Genomic DNA, 11648 nt, shown 5'->3' on the forward strand with positions numbered 1-11648 from the left:
ACCTCTCGGTGAGACCTTTCTTGTTTTTACTCTTTTACTTTTTCTTTGAGTGCTTAGTATAGGATTAGTTTAAGAAGAAGTTGAATGGTTCGATGTTATTTGCATTGGTTCTATGGAACCTGGGATCGTTGATGTTGTTATCAAACGATCATTTGTTTGACGATTGAGATTTATTTGGATTATATGCCTCATTTGTGAACCTTTTGATTTCTTCTTACTTCTTTAGCTTTGTTTTCCTTTTTTCTCTGTGACATGCATGACCATGGAAAGTTGATATGCATATGTTTTGGAATTTGCTTTTATTTTGGGACTTGTATCCTTGGATTTTTTTCTTCCTAAGTGGTAAATGTGTGCACGGTTTGAGAGTGTCGTCATTGGTTGACTCTAGGATATTATATGCTAAGGTAGCCAGTTTAAGAACTTTTGGGTTCCATGAAGCCTTAGTTCATTTCTTGTGGTAAGATGGAGTTGCTCTTCATAGTGGATTTAAAACCCTTGGTCGGTAATTGCTATATATCCCTTGTGAGCCTTCATTTATTCTAGCCTTCATCACCTTGTTAAGCGGCAATTTAGGATATTTGGCTATGCATTTCCTAATCCTTGTTTTAACCTCTTGCTCTTGAGATCGTGATCGAGCCACTCTAGGGAGGAAAAGGGCACCTTTTTTTTTTTTTTTTTTTTTTTTTTAATATTTCTTTACTTTCTTTTGTTTTGTTACAAATTTGGTTTTATATTTTGCATCAACCTTCTTGCTAACCAATTTAGGCCTAATTTTCCCTTTCTTGTCTTAACCATATTACAAACCCAATGGCTTATCTTTACCAACCCTTTTAGTGAGTGAAGCATTTAGCATGTAAGGTTTGAGTTTTGAGTGTGTTGTATATGAGCAAGAAACTCTTTGAGAATTGGTTTAAGTAAGGTATTGAAGGTTAAGCTTGATATGAATATACAAGAAACGTTCCACAAGAAAGATGCAATTCAAAAAAATCAAACGAAGTCTCAAGAAAAAGTCGTTGTAGACACTTAAATATGTCTCTACGAAACCAAATTCGATGATAAACAACCTTTCACCTTTATTATTGGTCGGGTTGAGTATTTAATCCCGGGAGTGCTTACAATTCATATTCAATCAAACTCAAATCATAAAATCAGTTCTAATGTTTAGTCAAAGCATAGTCCAAATTATATTTTGACCTTTGTTTTTTTTATTCAATTCATATTATATTATTTTATCCCAATTAATAAGTAATAAACCTAAATAGCCCAAAATTATGAAACGACACTTAAAAAGTAATTAGGGTTAAAATGAATTTGGACGTAAAAGTAGAAATAATTCCACTGCGTCACTGCATTTTGTGCCTCGCCATGGTGGAATTTCCCGCGCCGCGGCAGTGTTTGTCGTGTCACGGTACACATGTCGTGACACGGGAATTTCCCGTGTTTTCTTCGCGTAAACCTGAACACGGTTTATCCTTTTTAGGGCTACTGATTTCCTGTGTCACCCTAAATTCTCCCGTATCACGACATATTTTTTCGTGTCGCGGCAATTATTTTTAGGGTTTTATCTTTTTAGGGTTCCGTGTGTTCCCTCTACTCATTTTCCCTATAAATACCCCCTCATTTCTGTAGTCCAGGGCATCAATTAATTCTCTCTTCTATCTTCTATACTCTAGCCGAAACACTAGCCTACCTTATTCTTCAAAATACATCCTTTAAGCACTCCAAGGAGTCCGTACTTTATTCGAGGTTATGTCCTTAAACCAAGGCGTGAAAGGTAGAACTGTTTGTGGTTTGGCCCCAAATCAACTCTATTTAATTTAATTTGAATTATTGTTTTATTTATTTCCTTGAAGTTACTAACTCGTTTATTGTTTTATAGTTACAAGTAAGCAAAATCAAAGTAAAGAATCATGTTCCTTTTATTTCTATTATTTTTCTAACGATTTTATATTGTTGGATTATGGTTAAATTGCTTCCAATATTAATTTTGGTTTTATTCTATTACATTTTTTTATTGATCACCATATTGCAGGTTAAAGGGAATATGTAATTAAAAATCACGATTAATAAGATAATTTGGACAACCGATTTAGGTTCCTTTTTAAATCTTTATATTAATTAAAGTGATCACGATATTTTAGAATTATGTGTTGCATTAATATTCAACTAATTTAGCATAATAATAGTTGGAGCGAATTGAATATTTTGTTTGCATGCCTTTGAGATCGCAGGAATTACTTTTCACTATAAGAATCGAGTAGAGGCTAATACGGGCGAATGTGACTCCATGACTCACTTCGTACCATCATCCCCGATCCTCCTTTCGTGGTTCCAAACCATATAGAGTTAGTAATATCAGGGATTTGAATGGGGTGTAACCTTCACGGGTCAATCGTTGTTGCCTATCATTGTCCCTTTATTCGTGGTTGCCTTTTATGATCCGTGAACGGCTTAAAAGTTCCTTAAAAACTTGTTGGCGGCTCCCTACTTTCCTTGTCCCTAATCGTATAATGTCAATTCCCAATTGATGTGAGTTCCAAGCATATTAACAAATGCTTTAACGTAGGCGCACTTCAAACGACGCCTACAATTTAGCGACTCCACTAGGGAGGATTCTTAGTTATTTATCGATTTGAGTGATCAGTATTTAATTAATATGAGTGGATGAGACTTGAAAGATTCTTGAAAAGTATTGATGTGATTAATTTGGCATTTTGCATAAGCATAGACGTTTTAACATCGCATTCAGGTCCACCGCGTAGGAAATATTGAATAACCTAATCGCGAACGAAGAAAAAGAAAAAGCACCAGTCAGATATCCTTACTGCCGCGCCACGACAGATCATACCGTGTCACGGCGCAGAGCACCGTCACACGGTGTTCTGCACCATGACATGGTACATTCTGTCGTGTCGCAGCAGTCCTAAAATCTTTCCGGTGACTTTATTTCTCTTCTCACATTCAACTTCCTTCGATTTTTCTGTAAAAACGATTGTGTTCTACATACGTCTTAGCCCCGGGGGATTTAAGCTATATCAACCCAAAAACTCTCATGGCAATAAGGGTTCATCCGAGTTATTAAATCCACCCAAACCATGGCGTCGAGTTTGATTTCATCACGAACTCGCGGAGCCGCCCGTTCGCATACATCCTCAAGGGAGGTTGCCTTGCTAATGCGTCCAAACTCTTTACCATGATACCACCAAAAGGCTTGACCATAGTTGAACATAGATCTTGACCTTAGGTTGCGAACTTTTTGTATCATCGTGACTAAGTGCTAAGTGGTTTATTTGGTGATAACCCCACATGTTTTTCCTCATTTTGTTTTTTGGACTAACCTATGACCGAGGGTTTTTATTTCCACATAGTAATTAGTACGGACTTTAAATTGAATAAAATTTTAAAAATTCTCAAAACCGGACCATGAACTGTGCATCGTGTCACGGCAGCTCTGCCGCGCCACGGTCTGATGGTATACTGCACTATGTCACGATGCTGTCAGTACTGTGACACGGTGCCTAGGAAAAGTGTCTTGTTAGTCACCCTTTGGTCTTTGTGTGTACTTATGTGGTTCGTATGTCCGGTCTTGTGTCATGTTTGGCTGTACGGTTATAACAAACGTCCATAACTTCACTTATCACTCACAAGTCATGTAGAATCCACACACCTCTCGAGTCATGCACCATGTATTTATAACCGTAATTTAGGATGGTATTGTGCCATTTTTTCCAGTTTTTTTTAGGAGTAAGTCGGATGGTATCCTCCCATAATTATTTTTCTAAAATTTTTGTGTCTTTTCTATTCCGAATGGGTCAAGGTTAAGTCTAGTCATTAAAAGTGTGTTTGTTTTTAATATCGCAGCACTTGGTCAAGAAGCAGAGGTAGATTGTTACGGTTTGATTCACTACCCCAACAACCTCTTAAACCGAAGAGGGTTACAAGAAAACAACCGCAATCATCTCCATGGAATCCACCTTCATCTCCAATTCATTTTGAATTTATTCCAGGGGACACTAAGGAAGAAGTTGAGAACCTCAACAATACCATCGAGACACTTGCTGCTATGGTGCAAACGCTCACCACTAAGGTCTCCACCATGGAGCTAACTAATGTCACTATGGTTGCAATGGACAAGATCAAGGAACAAGTGAGCAAGATTTCTGAGGACTTCACCAACATGGAGCAACCTGCCACTTGTTTGGCTGTCAAGGACAAGCTTCCTGAGAAATTTTCCACTACTGACATCCCAAAATGTAAGCCTATTGATAACCCTATGTTTCACTTAAAGGCTTTTTCTGCAACTATGTCTCTCAAGGGAGTAGATGTAGCGCTCTTCCTACTGTGTTCCCTCTTTCCTTGGAGCACGCTTGTCAACAGTGGTTTTAATCTTTGGATTCCAAGCATTGCGACTTGAGAAGATGTTCCTAAAAGTTTTATGAGTCGTTATAAGTGTAACATCCAAGCTAAGACCTCTGTACGTGAACTCTCCATTCTCAAGCAGAAGGATATATATATATATATATATATATATATATATATATATATATATATATATATATATATATATATATATATATATATATATATATATATATATATATATATATGAAGGCTTCACTACATATCTTAATAGGTGGAGAGAAACAGCTGAACTCCTAGTGGATCCTCCCAAAGAGAAGGAGATGATTTGTCTCTTTATTTCAAATCTGACTCATAAGTACAAGCAGCATTTGAAGTTTCTTCCTTTAAACTCCTTTGAAGCTATGTACGATATTGGGATCAATATCGAGGATGAGTTGATGAAGACTGCTGGTAGCAACAATAACAACAACAACAACAACACTTGGAAAAACAAGAAGAACGACAATCCTTCTTCTTTGTCTTTCAAGCTCGATAATGCTACCAAGAACATTAACCTTAATGATGTGTTAGCTCTTAGTGCTCCCACTCAAAGATTCCAAAGGCAAAGGAGGGTTTACACGCCTTTGGGAATGTGCTATGACACTGCTTTTAACCGCCTGCTCAGTTAAGGATTGATTATGCCTATTGGACCGTTTCCAGAACCTCGACCAGAGAACAAAACTGCTAGCTATGACCCCAATGCTTATTGCAAGTTTCATTAAGGCAAAGGTCATACTACTGAAAAATGTTGGAGGTTAAAGGACGCGATCCAAGACCTAATTTATGCTAATCAGCTTCCTGTCCCTCTAAGGGGAAAGAAGCCTAATGTTCAAACAGGTCCTCTTTCTAATGCTTTGGCTATCAAAGGAGATGAATGAACCTCCTTTGATCCGTCACTACTCATCCAATCTGTGAATGAACCTCTACCAGAAGTTGTTTTTGTTTCTAGCTATGTAGAAGTGAATGGAATTTGATATAGTGATGATGAAGCCGTTTATCTCAAAGATATAGCTAGTTTATCTCTTGGCGTTGTCAATCAAGAAGATAGCGAAGATGTTTGGGGGGACCTTGAGGTCAAGGTTCTCACCAAGAATGGAAGGTTAAATCAACCTAGTCTGCCTCCACGTCCACCGCAAGCACAATCGATAGAGAATCTCATCGATCCTATAAGCAACGATGTGATTAAGCAACTACATAAGACTAAGGTGGAAATGAATGTTTGGAAGATTTTGGCTACCTCCCAGGAGCATCGAAAGGCTGTAATGAATGCTCTTGTGAAGATAGGAATTGATAGTGACATGACTTCTCAAGGGCTAGTCAGCTTTCTCACTACTGAATTGCCAAGTCCCAATCATCTGATTTCTTTTTTCCGATAAGGATTTGCCCCCGGAAGGGGATCAACATAATAAGGCCTTACACCTTATTGTGGTGTGTAGGCAGATGAATGTTCCCATTGTTGGGTTTCGGTGAGTCCAACCCACCGCGGAAGGAAACTTGAGCCAAGACCACACTCACAATAATTACAACCATAAAGCATAATTAACTTAAACAACAAGACTAAGAACGAGATTAATACCTTTGGCGTGTGCCTTTGTTCACTAATTGAGCTCTTATTTCGAAAGATCTTAGCCCCGCTCACACGAAGACCTCCAACGAAGTCCACCCGCAACCCGAGCACCGAAAATGGTCTATTGCTTAGGAGTTAGCTAAGCCCGACCTAAACTCGAGTAATTATTGTGTTCAAAGGTTTTCACAATGGTGATGCCTTTTTCAACACTTACTCAAGTGAACAATCCCAAGGCATTCCATGGGTATTTATAAGGAAAGCTTCCTTGTGAATTTCACTCATCTTTCAATGTGGGACTTTTTCACAAAAAGATTCCACATGGAAAGATTGGTGAATTCAATCCTTAGTTTAATAAACCAAGGAATAACTAAGTATTAAGTGTCACATGCTAAGGTGAGGACCACTTCCTCACTTGCTAACCAAGGCAATTCACATGCATTGTAAGCTAACCATGTGTCACCCAACCTTGAGCACCCAATTTGGTTCGGTTGGGCCACTCACTTTTTAGTTACACTTCACCCGAGTCACGTCCCATGCTATATGGCGCCGCCACCGTGGTGCGCTGCCAACGTGGCACGCTGCCACTTGGCGGCTGCCAACGTGGCTGCTGCCACTTGGTGGCTGCCAATGTGGTCGCCACATGGCACTGCCACGTGAGCTGCCATGTGTGCTGCCCCATGGCATGCTACCATGTGCGCTGCCACGTGGCACGCACCTATTTGGCGCGCTTCCCTAGCCTTTTGCGTGGCTAGGGTTTTAATTATTACTTGAAGCATTTTCCCGTCTCGCCAATTACTACATTTTTACTTGACTTTTGACGCTCGGATTCGACGCTCCAAGCTCGAATTTTCGACGTCTAAATATGAATCACTCAGGTGACTCATTAATTATTCCTTCCGAATTAATTCATCGTGTCGGTTCGTTAGTTGCTTGGGTGTGACCCGAATGGTTCAGTCAAGATTAAGCTGTAATATTAATTACTCATTAATATTACCGATCGGAAGCGGCCTCCACCCAGGCATTCCGATCCCTTGATATCACTGAATAATTAGCTTTCTAATAATTTTGAACCCTCTATTGGAATAATACACTTTTTCGAAGGACATCATTCCTTTCAATCTCCTACTTGTCCTTCCGAACAAGTGCACTTTTTGTGTATAGCCTTCTTCCTATGCCACTTAATGTCTCTTCATGAACTATAAGGTAAGATTTATTCGTCATCCTTATTATGTCTAGAAGTGTATCTTGATCCAGAGTCCTACTGTCAATAGATGATTTCTAAAATCCATCCGAGCACGGCCATGCATTTTACAGTCTCGCTCTTTGAGAGGCCTTGTAAAGAACAAAGACATCTTCCCAATTTTTAGTAGGGGACATTCCTAGTTTTCTAATGCATCTCCTCTTACTGAGAGGACCTAGCCGCCCAAGTGTTGCCGTTATAATTAATCCCCTTTTACAGCAGATTTTTAACAACATCAAAGCGGACTAGTACTCAAACAAGAGAACTCACAATACTCATGGTCGAGGAAATAGGTTCCGATAGCCATAATGAGAAGTATACTACTTATGACGATTTTTAATCTCTTAAAGTATTCTCATAGGTCGATCCAGTATGGTTCTAAACCAATACATGTGCAAATGATTTATGACACTTATGTTCTTGTAGCACAAGAAACGGTGCTATAAATCAAACTACACACTAATCTCAAGTGGTCATTAATCGTCCATTTTTTAAATGACCTAGATTAGGGATAATTTTTTTATTATAATATTTAACGTTAACTTAATAGGTGTTTCCTTATCAAGACTGGTCTTGATACCCTATTTTTAATGTTCTCATTAACGAATGGACTCATTATTTCATCCTAAACCATAATTAAATAGCAATTAGAGTGATAAAATTGCATGAAATTTTAAATTACTCCAAAACCAGAATGGTTTATGATAAATGGTTTTTTCGAATGTTTTAAGAGTAACACTCTTTATAAAACATTTATAAAAATTACACTGTAGACACCCATTTGTGTCTCCCCAAAACCAAACCCGGTGATGAGTACCTTTCACATCGAATCATAATCAAATCAAGTGAAATTGTAGAAAGTGTAGTGTTGCGGTTAGTTTTTAATTCTTTTCTTTCTCTTTGTCTTCGAAAACCTATTTTATGAAAATAGCCAATCAAGTTTAGTTTGGTCCATGTCTAGGGTCCAATAATGGTGTATTTGGATTGGGTTCGAAAAGAACTTTCCAAAGATATATTATAAGCCCAATTCCGATGAATAATGAGGAAGTAATGGCCAAATTACTAAACTGGGCCCGATTTGATTTTTATATGCGATCCAATGATCTAGAGAATGGCCTATTATGATTTATCATTCCTAATGCAATTAGGATTGATTATAGTCTTCTAGAATCTTCTAGAAGGTTCTTTTGAATCCTAATGTGATTAGCATTGATAATTGAATTTCATGAGTTTTATTTAGAATAAAAGAAGAGTTTTTTTAAGGAAATTACAGTTTTACCCTTCGTACGCTTAAATTTTATAAAAATATGAAAACGCGTGGAAAAAACTGACTGCAGCGCCTGACTACAGGATGTCGCCTTGCAACAGGCCTGGCGTCGCGGCGACACGTCTGTCACCTGGCGACAGGCTCTGTCATTTGGCGACAGGGGCGTGTTTGGCAATATCATCGTGTTTTATTCTTTTCGAAACTCTGATTCTTATTTATCATTATCCAGCTGATTTTCGTTATAAATAGCCTCCTAAAACCTCCGTTTTCAATCACCAACTCTCATCAAGAATTCCTTGATACTCTCTCTCTATTTTCTAAACTACCCTTCTCTCAAATACAAAATCCCGCATTCACAAGATCTAGACACACTAGTATAATTAAAAGTTGTCTTCACCCTTGACGTGAAAGGTTTGATTTCTGAGGGTTTGGTCCCAAATCTAGTCTAAACTTTCTTAATTCTTTTTTTCAATTATTTGATTTAATTGTTTTGATATTATTATTTTCCTTGAAGTTACTAACGTGTGTATTTTGTTATTAGAAAGAGGTACGAGGCATCCAAGTAAGTGTTTTAATTGCTTTATTGATATTATGATATAGAAATCATGTCTGGGTTGTTATTTTGATTCCTAGTTTCATGTTAGGATGTTTTTCTTAATTTGATGTTTAGGGTGACAACAATAAGTTCCTAGTATCATGTTTAGGGTAAAGAATATAATGTCAATTTTGATTTCTATGATGCCTTTTATTCTCTTTCCTAATATTCATGTTAGTATCATGTTAGGGCTAAATATTTGATCTTTGATGCTTAGTGACATGCTAGGGTTTGTTATAAATCTTGTTAGTTTATGCTAGGATCTTGCTATTATTATGCTTCAACATGATGGTGATTATTTTTGCTATTCATGATTATTATTATGATGATTATTATTATTATAATTTTTAATATTATGTTGTTTGATATTATACTTTATTATTTTTATTGCTTGATCACGCCTTTTATGCATGTTTACAGGGAATTGGTACTTGTAATCACGCTTAATAAGATAATTAATAATGTTGTTTAGGGTTAATATGATTATAATTCAAGTGATCGCCAATAATAGTTTTATTTGTGCATTAATATTCAACCAACATAGATTAAACATGTTTAGGGTAAACCTATTGATTGCATGTTAGTCAGAAAGCGCACATGAATACGAGAAGAATAAAGTAGAGGCCTATTATTAGGGCAGATTCTTTCTCTTTTAGATTGGATTTGTACCTTCATCCCCGAACTTCCAGTCATGGTTCCAGACCAATTGGAGTTAATGATCTCTTGGATCGTTAAGGGATATAACCTTCACCCTGTGAACGGTTTACAAGTTCCTTCCCTTTGGACGCCACCATGCTTAAGTGTATGATCACAGTGGGGTTCAAGTTTGGGGTAATGCTTGAAATATTCCCTACAGTTTTTTGGCGACTCCACTGGGGAGGATTTCAATTTTAATTCCTGATATTTATTTCGGCAATGATTTAAAATGAGTGGATGAGACTCGAAAAGTTCTAAGTATTTCATGTGCAAAATTTTGATTAACATTATTGTCATATGCATAAAAAATATCTCATTGGAAAGACCATCCTTAATGAGTTAAAAACATATGATTTTTACACGTAGGAAATTTGAGGAATATATTTCACAACTAGGATCGAAATAATGCTACGCAAAACTGGAAACTTTTATCAAGCACAGAAAGCTGCTGAGGCATGTAGGAACTGGCGTCTAGAAAATAGAGCATGTCGCCGACGATATGGCTCTGTCGCCGAGCGATAATTTTGTCGCCAGGCGACAGGGCTATATTGCGGCGACGGTCTCTGTTGGCTGGCGCTGCGTTCTTCCAATATCGAGCCAGAAATATGAGTTCTAATTTCGACCAGTGCTAGCACTGTTGGCTCGATTCTACTTCCTGATTGAGTTTTACTCACTTTTCTGAAACCCATATGTGTTCTACATATGGACATAACCCTCTGGGAATTCATACTCCATCTACCTGATTGAACGCTCTGTGCAACAAAGGGTACATCCGAGAATGTTGAATTCACCAAACCATGGAAGCGAGTTTCTAACTCGCGAGGTCCCATCCACTCGCGCCAACCCTTTTATAGGTAAGGCTTCTGTGCGGTGCATCCGGACTCATAACCATAGACCCTCTTTGTCTAACCTATATCCCAAAATTTAGACAATTAGAGCCATGGTTAGGTTGCAAACTCATTGCATCATATTGTGCCTACTTGACTAATTGTGCATTATTTGTTGTACTCTATGTGTTTTTCCTAACCATTTGTTTGACTTGTGTTTAAGCCTTAAATAAACTAATTAATGACTAAAAAGACTTTGCCTAATTAATTAATTAATTAGAGTAATTAAAGTCTAATAATTTAATCAGAATTGACTTAGTACGACTTTAGGCATGTCCCGTAGAGTAAAAATACTGAAAGCAGTTCAAGATTAATGCTCTAGTAATGGCGCAAAAATTTGGACTGCAGCGCCACACGTTGTTGTGCAACGCCGAGCGACAACACTTTCGTCTGGCGCTGCACTGTAGTGTGCGACGACAATTCAGCATATTTTTCGAGTCATCACGACGAGTCTAATTAAACAGTTTGCTAATCAGTTCGATTATTTTGTTAATAACTGTTCCTTTGTTTAGTCCTTAATTGAGTCTAGGAACTAAGTCCCACGGTCTTACACAAGAGTCTTAACATGTCACAGACACTCACTAGTCTTAGCACACACTTTGTGTATATGTCACCATGACCATGTCTTAGGTTCATGCATGAGTCGGTTTTTTTCCATCATTTGAGTTGGGGGTACATTCTATTCCTAATTTTTTCATCTCTCTCCATCTATATCTTTTTTCCATCCCCAATATCACAATATTCATTCTTCCAACCTCTTTCCATCCATGCATGTTGAATAGAGTATAAGTCAAATAATTAACAGTGAATATTCCTAATTTCCCTTTCCACGGTACTTGGTCAAGGAGAGAAGGGCGATTAATAAAGGACAACACCTTCGTCCAAGTTCAACTTTTTGATAATCCAGTGAGTCGGAAAAGGAAAGCTAAGAAGACAATGGCGAGTCAAGAAGAAGTCAATGAGCTCAAGAAGCAAATAGCTAGTGTTACTGAGTT

The sequence above is a fragment of the Chenopodium album genome, chromosome 2, assembly GCF_948465745.1.
Source record: "Chenopodium album chromosome 2, dcCheAlbu1.1, whole genome shotgun sequence".
In the NCBI taxonomy this organism is placed as follows: domain Eukaryota; kingdom Viridiplantae; phylum Streptophyta; class Magnoliopsida; order Caryophyllales; family Amaranthaceae; genus Chenopodium; species Chenopodium album.